This window comes from Acyrthosiphon pisum, unplaced genomic scaffold (genome assembly GCF_005508785.2).
Source record: "Acyrthosiphon pisum isolate AL4f unplaced genomic scaffold, pea_aphid_22Mar2018_4r6ur Scaffold_21109;HRSCAF=23054, whole genome shotgun sequence".
NCBI lineage: Eukaryota > Metazoa > Arthropoda > Insecta > Hemiptera > Aphididae > Acyrthosiphon > Acyrthosiphon pisum.
Window position 1 is genome coordinate 595,639 of NW_021770540.1, and position 15,012 is coordinate 610,650.

Below are 15,012 nucleotides of genomic sequence, written 5' to 3' on the forward strand. Positions count from 1 at the left end.
AGGTCCAATACTGTGGAATGTGACCATGGAGGCATTTTTAAGGGTCGACTTCCCAGAGCATGTGGCCATACAGCGTATGCGGACGACATTGCCATTAGTATCGCTGGCCAAACAAGAGCGGCAATAATACAACGTACGGAGGAGGCCCTGATACCAGTGCTGAAATGGGCAGCGGACAGGGGTCTTTCGTTTTTCAGCAACGAAATCACAAGCAATGATGACCAAGGGGGATCTCGTACCCGGATTCACAGTTGCATTCGGGGAAGACAGGATAACGTCGGTGGACCATGTAAAATATCTAGGACTGTGGCTGGATCCTGGGAGGCAATATAGAGTGCATGTAGACAAGATAACAACAGCAGAGCATTCACTGTTCTCCCGGCTGCGCGGCGCAGTGGGAGCGGGATGGGGAATCCGACATCGAACCTGATGATAATGTACAGAGGTGTTTTCCTACCCAAAATCGCGTATGGGGTCCGGTTCTGGAGCCACACACTGTCAGCCAGTGTTGTGGAGAGGAAGATGGCCACGTTGCAAAGAAGAGCATTGGTAGGCATAACAGGAGCGTACAGAAGCACGTCAACGGCGGCGTTGCAGGTGCTCGCAGGCATACCGCCTCTGGACCTGGAACTGACATGGCTAGCCGCAAAAGATGAGGCCAAACTATTACCAGAAATTAACAGAATAGAAACCATGAAGACAGCCACTACAAAAATGATGGATGCATGGCAGGCGCGGTGGACGTCCACACAAAAGGGGAGATGGACACATGAATGTTTCCCGGACATTAGGGGCCGTATGATGTTGCCCATATCCCTGGGACATGAGATAGTCCAGTTTTTAACTGGACATGGGCATTTTCAATCGAAACTTTTTGAGTTAGGACTACAACCTACCCCTCAGTGTCCGTGCGGTACGGGAAATGAGGATGTGAGGCACGTGATATTTGACTGTGCGATACATGCCGAACATAGAGCATACTTAGAGCTGGCGGCCAACAGAGCGGGCTACCTATGGCCAACGCCAATGTGTGAGCTGGTCACGCGCCGTGATACATATGTGGCGCTAGTAAAGTTCGCAAAAGTGGCAGCATATTTAGAGAGGCCACAGTAGGCAGAATAAACAGGACGGACAAGACACTCTGCGCGCCAGAGTGCCACACCCCACATGTGTTCTGAGCGAGTGTCAAGGTGTGAGTAGGCAGAAGCGGTTCACATGCGGGGCCGTCCTGTGGGGACACTCGTGCGTCGGGGACGCGGGTGGCGCTAACGCGAACAACAGAGTCGGACAACCGGAGGCGCCGTGGTGACCGAAAGCTTCGGCGAGTAGGTCACACCTACATCGGGCCCTGTGTCTGGGGCCATGGAAGAATACAGCCACAGTATACCCCGCTTGTAGTAAGAGGCGACTAAAGGGGTGGGGTTGCGACCTACGCACCACGGGCGTGCGCCCGGGGTAAAGGCCCACCAAGAGCCTGCTGAGCCAGCAAATCCTGGGAGACTGGGCTTGCCCAGTCGAACATCCCACCGATAATGTCCTACCTAACGGGGGAGAGATCGGTACCACGGGAAGGGGGGAGCCCCACTGTCCCGAGTTATGCCCGGGCCAGTGCCCTCCTACTCTGGGCGCGTGCCGGTTTGCCGTCGGGCGCCCAGTGTCGGTTTGGTTTCGTGGTGGTTGTAGCGGGAGCTACTGTATGGTTCTAGCCAAAGCTGGCAGGTGAAGGTCTTCAGTGAATGGCTGTACCGTCAAGGGGGTGTGAGTTCCTTTGGCGTTGCAGTTTCTCCTGGGTACTCAGCCGGTCTACCGCTGGATACAATTAGCGGAGGTTGCCTGTAACCAAAAACGGGAAGTGATGGGATAGGTCACGACCTAACCAGAGGTGGTACATGGTGGCTCCAGACCTGGTGGTCCATAGACGACACGCTCGGGCGGTGGCGCTTGCCACCCTCGCACGGGTGAACCTCTATGGCTCGTAACTAGTGCACAGCGCTAATACACGGTCCATAGTTGTAGCTGAAAGGCATTAAACCCTGGATACTCATGTCCCTAGACACACGGAGTCGACGATCGCCCACCTTGCCGTGGTGACCCCACCCGACTGGACATATATCCGTCACTAATAGGCGTTCAAAGGGAGATCACCCTCAAAAATCAATCATGGCAGGAAAGTATAACAACAGATATGTCGTTACCGCCCCAGTGGCCTTGGAAACCACAGGGGACGTTGATGTCGGCTCCCGTAGCCTGGCCGGCATTTTCGTTACCAAGCGAAGGCGAGGAGATGTGGAGGCCCCACGAACAAATGACGACGGCTACCGGCCAAATATAATTGACAAACTTGCAATAAGGGCTCCACACACGTCATACGACGACCTGCCACTCCGCCTTAGAGGCGGTGGAGATGTTGACGACTCCACAATTATGTCGGAGGAAGAAGGGTCGAGCAGTCACGTTATAACACCAGTTACGAACGCACGAAAGAGGAAAGCCGGGGACTCTCCACCTGGACAAGTCCCTTCTAGTATTGCTGCAGAAATGAGTGCAATAACAGAGTACATAAGAGACTGCAAGGCATTTATGCAGGATATGCAGGGTACCACTAAGTTGGGGAAAAAGTGGATCCATGGCATTGAGGAATTCCTTGCAAAAATACAGACCAGCAGTACCAACATTGCCATGGAGGCCGCGGTCCTCTCAGGCAAGTACCAAGAAGCCAAGATAGAGGCCGCTGACCAGTACAGAATCTTAGAGGACATCCTTACCAGGACTCACCACGACAGGACCTACGCCCAGGTAGTCGATCCTTGTACCGAAGCTGCCCCAACCATGGAAACGGACGATAATTTCCCCGCACTTGCGGTAGTACAAAGGCCGAGAGCGTGGAAGATACCTCAGGTCAATAAGGAGAGGGACAAGCTCGAAAAGGCCAAGAACATGCTTGTCAAACCGGTTTTCATTGGAAAAGACACAGAGGTCAAGATAGATGATTTATGGGACGCCGTTAAGTCGGCCACTCCCAAGCCAAGGATCGATACATGTAAGACAACGTCCTCAGGACTATTAGTGGTAACCAGCTCGGATGAGCGTACGATAAGCGCATTGAGGTCAATTCAAGGGATGGTGACGGAGAACGCGCCTAGGAAACCGAGGGTCAAATTGAAAAGCATACCCAAGCAATATGATTCGGAATTTGTAAGTGGGTCACTTGGTAATTCTGGTTCCCGGCCAAAAACCCGTACAGCGGGACCGGGGAGCCCCACTGCCGCAAGGTTAGTGCCCCAGTACTGAGGCCCAACAACATCCCGGGCCTCTGGAGTAGGACTCGCTGGGGCTGTGGGTGAGCTAGTTATGACCACTAGCCTCAGGCTAAGTCGGAGGTGGATAATATCAACATTGTCCCTAGACACACGTGATCAGCGCTGACACCAATGGACATTCGAAACGGTGGCACTCAACAAAGCGGAACCTTCGTGGCAGGATAACCGAGCGATTTATAGACAAGTACGGATTAAAAGTCCATAATAATCCTGGACACTTGAGCACCTTCCACCGTCAGGACGGGCGGTCATCCAACATTGATGTCACTCTGTCGACGCCAGACATTGGCAATCTAATTAGCGAGTGGACAGTGGCAGATGAAACTGATAGCGATCATAGAGTAATCAGTTTCTGCATTATGGTCAAAAATCCGCCGAAAAAATACCAAACGAGCCCCCGTTACAATGTGCTGACGGCTGACTGGAACCAGTTCAGAACCTCTCTGCTAGGGGAGGTTGGCCGCATATCGGAGGATTGCATTAACTCCACGGCCAAGGACATCAGCCGAGCGATCATCGCGGCGGCAGATAAGTCGATGACTAAAAAGAAACCTGCCGGTCCTATAGGCAGATGCCCCTGGTGGTCTCCTGTTTTGACCACGCTCCGGAAAGATCTTATCCGTCAAAGGAGAAATGGCTTAAGGACATTGAACAGACCAGCATACAATAAGTTACTCAATGAGTTCCTAAGTTAAACGCGCAAACACAAGACAGCGGCGTGGAAATGCTTTGCAGATAGCCTGAACACAAACCCATGGAGCGAAGCCTTCTCCTGGGCAAAGAGAGGTAATGTTAATCGTACTATGCCCAGCACGCTGAGAAAGTCGGACGGGTCGTCGACCGTTGACTGTCGTGAAACGGCTGATCTGATATTAGACACTTTCGTGCCCCCGGACCCTGAACCGGAAACCGTAATAATACAAGGTCCCATTGAGTTCCAGGATGAACTCCTCCCAGAACAGATAAAAATGGCAATATGGAAAATGAGAACGTCCAGTGCCCCTGGTGCAGATGGTATCACTGCGGGAATGCTTAGTAAAGCCTGGCCAGTGATTAAAGATATAATAACTCAGCTTTTTCAATGTTGTTTACAGGATGGTATATTCCCTGAGTGCTGGAAGTCAGCCAACCTGATCATTATTCCTAAGCCGGGCAAAGAGGACCTTGGCGAGGTAAAGTCCTACCGCCCGATTAGCCTTCTGCCTGTTCTGGGAAAGGCACTAGAATCAGTCATAATTACTAGACTGACAAGGGAAACAAAACTGGATGAAAACAGCCAGCAGCACGGGTTCACTGCTGGTAGATCCACAATCAGTGCGATAGAAAACCTCTATGACTGGGTCGATGCATCCAGAGCCAGGCATATCTTCGGCGTATTCCTGGACATCTCGGGTGCATTCGACAATGTGAAATGGTCGCCGCTGATGGCACAATTAAGCCGACTTGGTGCTACAGTCGGCACTCTAAGGATAGTAAATTCCTACCTTAGTTGCAGATACGCTGAGTTTGGCCTAGAAAGAACTAGTCACAGAAGGATGCTTGAGAGGGGCTGCCCACAAGGGTCGCAACTTGGTCCTACCTTGTGGAAGGTAGCCATGACGCCCCTATATAAGGCCATTACGGAGTCAAAAACGACCAAACTAATTACTTACGCGGATGATATTCTCCTCATGGTTGGCGCAGCAAGGCCGCAAACAGCTTTTCACCGAATAGAGAAAGAACTCGACACTCTTAAGACTTGGACCACCAATTTCAAGTTGGATTTCTCAGCAAGCAAGACCCAACTCCTATCCATTAAGGGTGGATAACGCTATATGGCGAATTGGGGGATGGGACGCCCAGCAGCCAGAACAATTTATAGAGGCGTGTTTCTGCCCCGTGTAGCCTCCGCGGCAGAAACATGGTCGGAAGGGACCAAACTTGAAAAAAGCAAGAAAAAACTACTTTCTGCGCAAAGAGCGCCATTACTTGCTACGACAAGCGCGTACGAAACGGCTTCGACTAACTGCCTTGCAGTAGTGGATGGCACCCTTCCGCTGGACCTAGAGATCAGGTTCCAAGCACTGAAGAGTGCCAGCACTCAGCTGAAGATCACTCAGGACGAGTTCGCCACAAAATCTGAAGCTCTGATAACTCAATGGCAGACAAGGTACGAGTCATCAGAAAAGGGAAGCTGGACCCAGAAAATGATACCATCGGTTAGACATAGGTGCAGCCTACCGATGGTGCTTGACCACTAGACCACGCATCTTCTCACCGGTCACGGGGATTTCAGGGCCAAGCTACATGGCTTTACGCTCGCTCCTGATCCCATATGCGAGTGCGATCGGATGCCGGAGACAGTGAACCATGTACTTCGATTCTGCCCGAGGACGAAATCGGCCCGCATAAAACTTAAGAGAACACTCAGACAGGAGGGAATCGGATGGCCTCCAGCAAATGGAGCATTCCTTCATTCCAAGAAAACCAATGAAGCGCTGGTCACCTTCGCAAAAGAAGCGCTGACGAATAGGACGGACCGTTGACGGTAGTCAAATGTAAGGACTCATGACCTTACGGGCCAGAGCGCAGCCCCGTCAGCAGACGGAGGGCACAGACTCGGGGTGTTCCCGATGAACACGTATGGCGCAAGTGGCAGAAACGGGGGGACACGCTCGAGCGCGTTCTGGCCCGGGACGTGCTCATACGTCAGGGACGAGGAATTCGGCCCTGCTGCGGGTGGCCGTTCAGAATTCCGCAGCAGTATTCCCTGCTTGTCGTAAGAGGCGACTTAAAGGGGAGGCCAAGTCGGGGCCGGCGCCCGGGGCGCGGACGCACCGAAACCCTCGGGGACTAGGGCGTTGAGAAGTTCTGACCGTGACCTCACGAAGAGCGGGTCGGTCACTCGGCTTCACCGCCCGGTGACGCCTCTGGGAGGCGCAGCACGGGCCCACCGTTGGCCCGCGGTACACGGCCGGAATAACGGGAGGGCTATAAGCTGAGGTTTGTCGCCGACGAAGCTTCGCCCGAGCATCACACCATTGATGTGCTTTACCTAACGGGGAGCGATAATGGTGCTTCGGGATGTGAGGGAGCCCCTCGGCGTTGAGAGATTGACGCCGAGCCCTCACACGTCGGTCGCGGTGGACACTGCCCCGACCGACGGCGGATTGGTTTCGAAGTGGCGGTTCGCTGGAGCGAACTATGTGGGAAAAGACCACATGCTCGGTCAGGGGAAGGTTGCTGAGTTACGGGGCCGGGCGGACCTGTACGGTGACAGACGGCCGGGAATGCACGGTTCCTCCTTAGCGCCCACCCAGCTTATCGTTGGGGCTATATGCAGCGAAGGTTGTCCGTGACCATAAACGGAAAGCAACGAGGATAGATTGCGGTCTCACCAGGACGGCGAAAGGCACCTGTATGCCCTAGCTACATGGTACGAGTCCGCCAGAGATGCCCTCCGGCGTGCTCGGTGCTCGTGGTCCTTAGACGACGTGCGGCCGTCGGTCTCTGGCGGTCCTCTGGCCATGCTCCGGTGTGGGGAGGTCCCGTCGGTTGGCGGTCGTAGGCCTCTACGGCCCTTGACTAGCACCACGTGCTAATAAAAGGTCCGTAGTTGTAGTCGGATGAAAGGTCGCAAGACCTTTTTGAGGACACCAAACCCGGGAGCTTCGTGTCCCTAGACACACGGGGTCGAAGAAGGCCCGCCTTGTCGTGGCGACCCCGCCCGACCGGACAAGCTGTCCGGCGCTAAGAGGCCTTCGAACACAAGGACTTCCGGATGTTGGCATCTCCAGTTGCAGGCGCCAGGACCTGGCAGTAGGACAAAAATGCAAGGAGTTAACCTTCAAAAAACACAATATGAAAGTCAAGAACAGTAATATTGTTACCGGCCCAGTGGGATTAGGACCCCACAGGGCTAGTTGGGACGGCGCTAGTAGCCCCGCCGTACCCTTCTTCACCATGCAAGGGCGAGCGAAGTGGAGGTCCCACATAAATGACAAGGGTATCAAACCTGATAAATATACTGACAGACCCAAAAATAAGGCTCCACTAGAGAACAGCTCACCCCTCCGCCTGCGAGGTGGCGATGGCGATGACTCTGACGACAACGATGGTCAAGCCAGCGACCATATAACAGTGACTCCCACAAACGGCAAAAAGAGAAAAGCGGGAAATTCCCCTCCAGGAGCTGTCCCTGATAGTATCTCCTCAGAGGTGAACGCAATAGATGCACTGGTCAGAGATTGCAGAGAATTCGTAAATGACATGCTTACTTCTAAAAAAATTGGGAAGAAATGGGGTGCATCCATTGAGGATTTCCTTAGTAAAATCCAAGCTTGCAGTACTAACATCGCCCTTGAAGCCACTGTGACAGCCGGCAAATATAAGGAGGCGAAATTTGAACTGAAAGAAGGCAACAACAGGTTGATGTTAGGCTCAAACAGCGAACAACTGCAGCCCAAGCGGCTTTATGTCTTGGCCGTCAAAGGGAACGAACAATCACAAAACGAGGATGATGTCATGATTGTTGAGGTGCCGGATAAGAAACTCCCTGTCAAGGAGAGGCTGGGTGACTTCCCGCTGTTGGAAAGGCAGATTTCCAATCATAATAAACGACGTAATCGCGACAGGTATAAGTCTAACACGGATAGACTGGATTCTGCAAAACTGAAACCAGTCAAACCGGCTTTCCTTGTGGAGGGCAAGGAAGGTTCAGTTAACATTAGCGACATCTGGAACTTAGTATCCAAGGCTACCAAAGCCCCTAAAGTGGACGGTTGCCGTAAGAATGCAAACGGCGATTTTGTTCTTACCAGCTCTGACGAAAAAACCATGGACGCCATCAGAACAATTAGTGGCGGTCTATCTATAAGGGAACTAGGCCCCAGGAAACCTAGAGTCAAAATAAAAGGCATACCGGTGGACTACTCCCCGGAAGGCATAAAGGAAATGATCTTAAACCAGAATCAGTAACTCTCGGAATGCTCGGCAGAAGATATAAGACCGCTGTTTAAATGCGACAAACGTGATATACACCTCACAGATTGAGTGGTCGAAGTCTCACCCAAGGCATACAAACTTATGAATGGGAAAAGGATATTTGTGGGAATGATCTCCACCTTCCCGAGGCCATTCACAGTTGCCCACACTGCCGGAGATGTCTCCACACCTCCCATAAAACGGCCGATTGTAAAGAGGAGACCTTTACATGTTTCCATTGCGCCAAGCCAGGGCACAACAGAGCCAACTGTCCGCACAGAAATGAGAAACCAAGCTGCGCTCATTGCAAGGGCGATCACGCAACCTTGTCGAAGCATTGTGTCAAATAGGCAGCTAAGGTTAGGTCTCTTCAGCTTAAAACCAGCTATGACTGAACGTACTTTAAAGATAGTACAAATCAACATGGCCAGATCCATGGCAGTTTCGGTGGAACTAAGATCTTACTGCATTTTAAATAACATCGATCTGGCACTAATTCAGGAACCGTATACCCGCAATGGCAGACTTACAGATCTGGAAGACAATAACACCAGGGTCATCCGGTCACATACCAATGAACAGCATGGGGTTTGGGCAGCCATAGTGGTATTATCTGCAGAGAAAATCTTACTACAATACATACTGTAGTCCTGAGTGCCGCTCCGCCGGGCCAGATACCAATAGACTTTGTATCCTCATATTTTCAATTCAGGAAACGGCCGACTTTGTCCATGAACTTAGTGTGATCAATCAATCACTGTCAGATAGGATTATAATAGGTGCAGACGTAAATGCCTTTTCTCCCTGGTGGTTTGATCCAAGGAGAAACGATAAAGGACGCCTAGTGGAGCAAATGATTGTATCCCTAAATCTCAAAGTTGAGAATAGAGACATCTCCAGCTGGTCCTTCCATGGATCTAGAGGTAACAGCAACGTGGATGTTACGCTTTCGCGTGGACTTGAAGGGAGGATACTGCATTGGTCCATAGATCGAACCAGCACAACCAGTGATCACTCCATGTTAAAATTCTCACTTAAAGACCAATTGACCATGGTTCCATCTTATAGCAGTAATAGATTCAATGATCATAAAATAGACACGCAAAAATTACTAGAGGTACTAAAGACAAAGATTGGAGTTTACCCGATTCAAGGCGTTAACCACGCCTCAAAAAGTCTAACGGACGCTATCGTGGAGACTTGTCTGGAGGTGCTACCGAAGCGTAGAGCAAAGAGAGTCCAATCCAGACCCCCCTGGTGAAACCAGGAAGTCACTGCATCGAGATTAAACCTAAACAGGGCAAAAAGAGGCATGCTAAGGGAAGCCTCGATTGAGTCACGTGATGCTTTCAAGGCGGCAAGAAACGCGCACGTAGTTACTATAGGCAGGGCGAAGTACAGCCTATGGAAAAAGTTTGCTGATAAACCCCTCAGCGGGAGGTCCGTCTTGGGCAAAATGTCGAAATGGCTCATCCATGGCCGACCAGAGCACAAGGTTCCATCTGTTCTGGCAAAACAAGACGGTACATATACGGCCAATCTATATGATACCATAGAACTTATGCTTAACGAACTGATACCGCACTCCGATAATGATGCCCAGCCTGTACCACAACACAGCGAACAACATGAAAGCTCCATCAGCCTGGAGGATCTCCGCACTATAATATGGAAGCAGAAAAATAAAGCCCCTGGCGAAGATGGGATAACTGCGAAAATAATAAGGGCAGCATGGCCGGCGTTAGATACCCACTTGTTACATATAGTTAACAGGTGCTTAACACTAGAGGTATTTCCAGACACTTGGAAGCATGCAAACGTGGTGGTCTTACTGAAGGGGAAGAACAAAGACCCCCTGAAGCCGAAAAGTTACAGACCTGTTGGCCTGCTACCAGTCCTCGGCAAGATTTTAGAAGATGTAATCTGTACCCTCCTGGAGCAGGACTCTGGCCACAAACTTAGCCAGAAGCAGCACGGTTTCCGCCCAGGTAAGAGCACAAATACGGCTCACGCTGAAGTTAAGAATTGGACACAAGAAAATGGCAGACATGTACTAGGCTCCTTCCTTGATATAAGTGGTGCCTTTGACAACGTTAGGTGGCCTATCTTAGCCGAAGACATGCGCTCCTTAGGATGCGGCCAAAAGCTTATAGCGCTGGCCATTGATTATCTTAGGGGCAGAACGGCCTCATATAGAATTGGCAGCAAGTGCCGCACGATTAATTTGACAAGAGGATGTCCCCAGGGCTCGAAGATCGGACCCAGACTGTGGAATCTATGCATCGATCCACTTCTGAGAAGAATAATGCCCGCAGAGGTCTTCACTGTGGCATACGCGGATGACATTGCGATCTTGGCGGCAGGCATTACGCGCAAGGAAGTCATTCAAAGAACAGAAGATACACAACAGATCGCAGTTAGGTAAACGCAACCAGGTAAATCCACCTCGTAGGCGTTAGACGAGGTCGGGGACTGGACCACCCAGAACGGCCGACACGTCCTCGGCAGCTTCTTAGATATAAGCGGTGACTTCGACAACGTTCGATGGCACACGTTAGTTGAAGACATGCGTGCGATCCAATGCAGTCCGACCATCATTGCCATAACAACGAGCTATCTAACGAACAGAACAGCGGCATACAGAGTTGGAGTTGCCGAAAGAACAGTAACCTTGACGAGAGGATGCCCTCAAGGATCAAAGTTTGGTCCAAGACTCTGGAATATCACTATGGACCCGCTATTTAAAAAGGACTACCCAGATGATGTCAAGCTCGTGGCATATGCCGACGACATAGCCCTCCTGGTCTCGGGCAACACCAGAATCGACGTTATCAGAAAGACGGAGTCAGCCCTACACATAATCGCTTCATGGGCAGCACTCAGAGGATTAAAGTTCTCGAAGGAGAAATCGGTTATGGTCCCACTTAAGGGCGGCCTGGTTCCGGGGTTCACGGCTTCCTTCAACGACGGCCGCATAAAATCAGTACCTGAGACCAGATACCTAGGTCTACACCTTAGCGAAGGCTTCACATTTCACGGGCATGTAACCCAACTTCTTGACTCCAGTTCGGACGTCTTCTCAAGACTGAAGTCTGTCCGAAAGTCCAAGTGGGGAGTGTCATCGGCACTCTCACTGATCCTATACAGAGCGGTCTACATCCCTAGGATTCTATATGGGGCAGGTACTTGGTACCCGACCGTCACGTCAGCCGAGACAAACAGGAAAATGGAGTACACACAAAGAAGAATACTGCACGCAGTCACAAACGCATACAACACGGTGTCCACGAGGGCTCTACAGGTCCTCGCTGGCACTCCACCGATCCAACTCCACATCGAGTCTGCCATAAGGATCCGGGATGGAATGACGAAGTCAGAATCCGAGGACATCCTAATAAAGCAATGGCAAGCTCTCTGGGATACCTCGATCAATAGGCGGTGGACGTATGACTTCTTCCTTGACAACAGATCAAGAGTGAACACTCCTATCTCGTTCGACCATTATACTGCTCAAATTGTCACCGCCCACGGCGACTTCAATAGAAAATTAAATTACTTCAATCTCGTCGACACCAGAGTGCAGTTGTGGACACGAGAATGAGACGGCGGCACACATGCTCAGAACGTGCCCGAACTTCGATGACCTCAGACTAAGGCTTCAAAATTCACTACGCAACTGCGGGATAGAATGGCCGTGCACACTAGTAGCTTTCACAACATTCGCCTCCGCCTCCGCCTCCGCGGTGGAAACGGTGACATCTCGGACAAAATCGAAATTGACAACGACCAAGGCGATGGTCAAATAAGAATAACGCCCACAAATGTACGGAAGAGGAAGGCCGGTGAGTCTCTCCCGGGCGCCGTACCAGAGAACATTACCACCGAAAGCTTGGCAATAGAAAACCATATCAAAGAGTGCAAACTGTTCATACAGGATATGGTTGTAGCGACAAAAATAGGGAAAAAGTGGTTGCAAGGGATTGAGGACTTCCTTGCGAAAATACAATCGTGCAGTGCCAATATCGCCCTTGAAGCTGCGGTCATAGCTGGCAGGTACCAAGAGGCCAAGGTGGTAGCCTTAGAGGCAAATCGTCGCCTAGAGTCCTGTCTAAGCGATACAAGGGATAAAGTAATAACTCAGCCTAGAAGACTGTATGTCTCAACAGTTAAGGGTGATGATAATGGCCAGCAACCAGACGACGGGGAAGATTTCATGAAGGTCGAAATCCCCTCTCTATCCGCAAATTGCCCGGCGAAGAATAATGCCACTCAAAAACCGTCTGAAAAGAACAGACTCGGTGAGTTCCCTCCACTGGATAGACAAGTATCCAAGAGTAAAAAGCGCAAAGGGTCCACTCATACACACAAACAGGTCATCTCAGATAAGCTCAAGGCCGCTAAGAATCGTCCAGTCAAGCCGTCATTCATTGTGAATAATAACGAGGACAAAATAAAATTAGATGACATCTGGAACGTAGTCAGCTCGAAGATCTCAAATCCGAAGCTCGACGGATGCCGTAAATTGCCCAGCTGCGATTACGTACTGACTACCTCAGACGACAAAACGGCCGATGCAATACAACTCATCAATGATGGTCTAACAATAAGGGAAACAGCTCCCAGAAAACCAAGGGTAAAACTAAAGAGCATTCCTATTGACTACACATCGGAGTTCATCGCAGGATCCCTGATAGGGCAAAATCAGGCTCTTGCTGATTGCTCATCGAACGACATTAGACCACTCTTTCGGTGCGGCAAGAGGAACGAGCATACCTCGGATTGGGTTGTAGAGGTCTCCCCGACAATATACAAGTCCATTATAGGCAAAAGGACTTACGTGGGCATGGTCTCCACCTTCCCCAGGCAGTACACCGTTGTTCCACACTGCCGCAGGTGCCTGAAAACGGATCACAGAACAGCAGACTGCAAGGCCGAGAACAGCACTTGCTTCCACTGCGCCAAGACCGGCCATAGAAAAAACGACTGTCCAGAAAAATATCAGCGGCCGTGTTGTGCACACTGCGGTGGTGCCCATTCTACTCTATCCAAAGATTGTGCGAAGTGGGTAGCTCGCACAATGGCTCTCCAATCGAAAACCAGCTATGAGTGTACGTGAGTTGAGTATAGTACAGCTCAACATGGCAAGGTCAATGGCTGTATCAGACCAGCTATCCCACTACTGCACGAATGAAAAGGTGGATGTAGCCCTCATCCAAGAACCGTACTCCAGGTGGGGAGTGCTTACAGGCCTTGAAAACGGATCAATCCGCACGGCCAAGTGCACCGTGAACGAACACCATGGCGTGTGGGCCGGCATAATCGTTTTCAACGGCAACCTGGATATACTACTAAAGCCTCACCTTACCACGACTCACACAGTCACTATAGGAGTAGCCATCCCCGGGCAGTCCCCGGTGGATCTGGTGTCAAGCTACTTCCAGTACAGGAAGCCCACGGACACATTCACGCGTGACATAAGAACATTCCACCCGCTACTGTCATGTCGATCAATCTTTGGCATGGACGTAAACGCCTTTTCCCACAGATGGTCCGATCACAGACGGAACGATAAAGGCAGACTCGTCGAATCGATGATCACAGATCTGAACTTGACCATCCTGAATAGGGAAGTTAATGAATATACTTTTCAAGGTGCGAGAGGCCGAAGTAACTTCGATTTAACACTCTCAACTGAAGGCATGGTAAACAGTTGTAACGTCACAGCATTTTTTGCATTCTTATTATTAAATATAACAAACATACCTGTACCCATATTATCAGTCACGAGCGTACCTTATTATTACATTGTTATAATTATCGCGCGCCAATGCAGGAATAACCGCAGTATTATGTAACTACTGTCCCCCGACCCCCACAACCCGCAGTGACCGGTACCTACACGTCGTTGCTCACGGCCGTCGATGCCGTCGGCGCCTACGTCGGGTCCCGCCGCACGACACCAGCAGAGCAAACTGTCACCAAGTTCGATTATTGTAAAATTCCCTCTATTATACGACACTGACCTACCCCACTACTCAACAAGACCAAGAAGCTCCGTCGCAGGCCAAGCCGGATACAAACAGGGGTAAGCTGACTGGCTTTGAAGTTGCCCCTATCAGGAGCTTCCTGTCCATGGGGACGAGGCGTAGAGGTAGGCCAGAATACCTAGACTACGGAGCTGCCATCATCGTTTTTAATCCGTATCTGGTGATTGTACCACGAGAAGCTGGCACCGTTGAAAACTTCGTGAGCATGGACTTGGACTGCGGGGACGATGGAAATGTCACGTTAATAAATGGGTATTTTAAATATAGAGTTCCCACACCGATTCATGTTGCGGTCCTAGACGCCTAATCCGGGGTGCCAACGACAATACCATGATAGCTCTGGATGCCAACGCGTTCTCCAGAAGATGGTACAGTCGGATCGATGATGCCAGGGGCGAAGCTCTCGTGTCGTGCATTGATGAACACAATCTCGTCGTTGTGAATATAAGAAGCCAACATACAACTTCTGGACATCTGGCAGGATAGGTGGGATAGTAGCGATAAGGGTCGTTGGACCCACGCTATCTTTCCCGACATCAGGAGGAGACTGGTCCTTCCACTCGAGGTGGATCACTATGTGTGTCAGTTCCTCACGGGGCACGGCGACTTCAACGCGAAGTTGGAGTCCTTTGACCTTCGGGGAGCTGCCATATGTAGGTGTGAGACCGAGAACGAGACGGTTG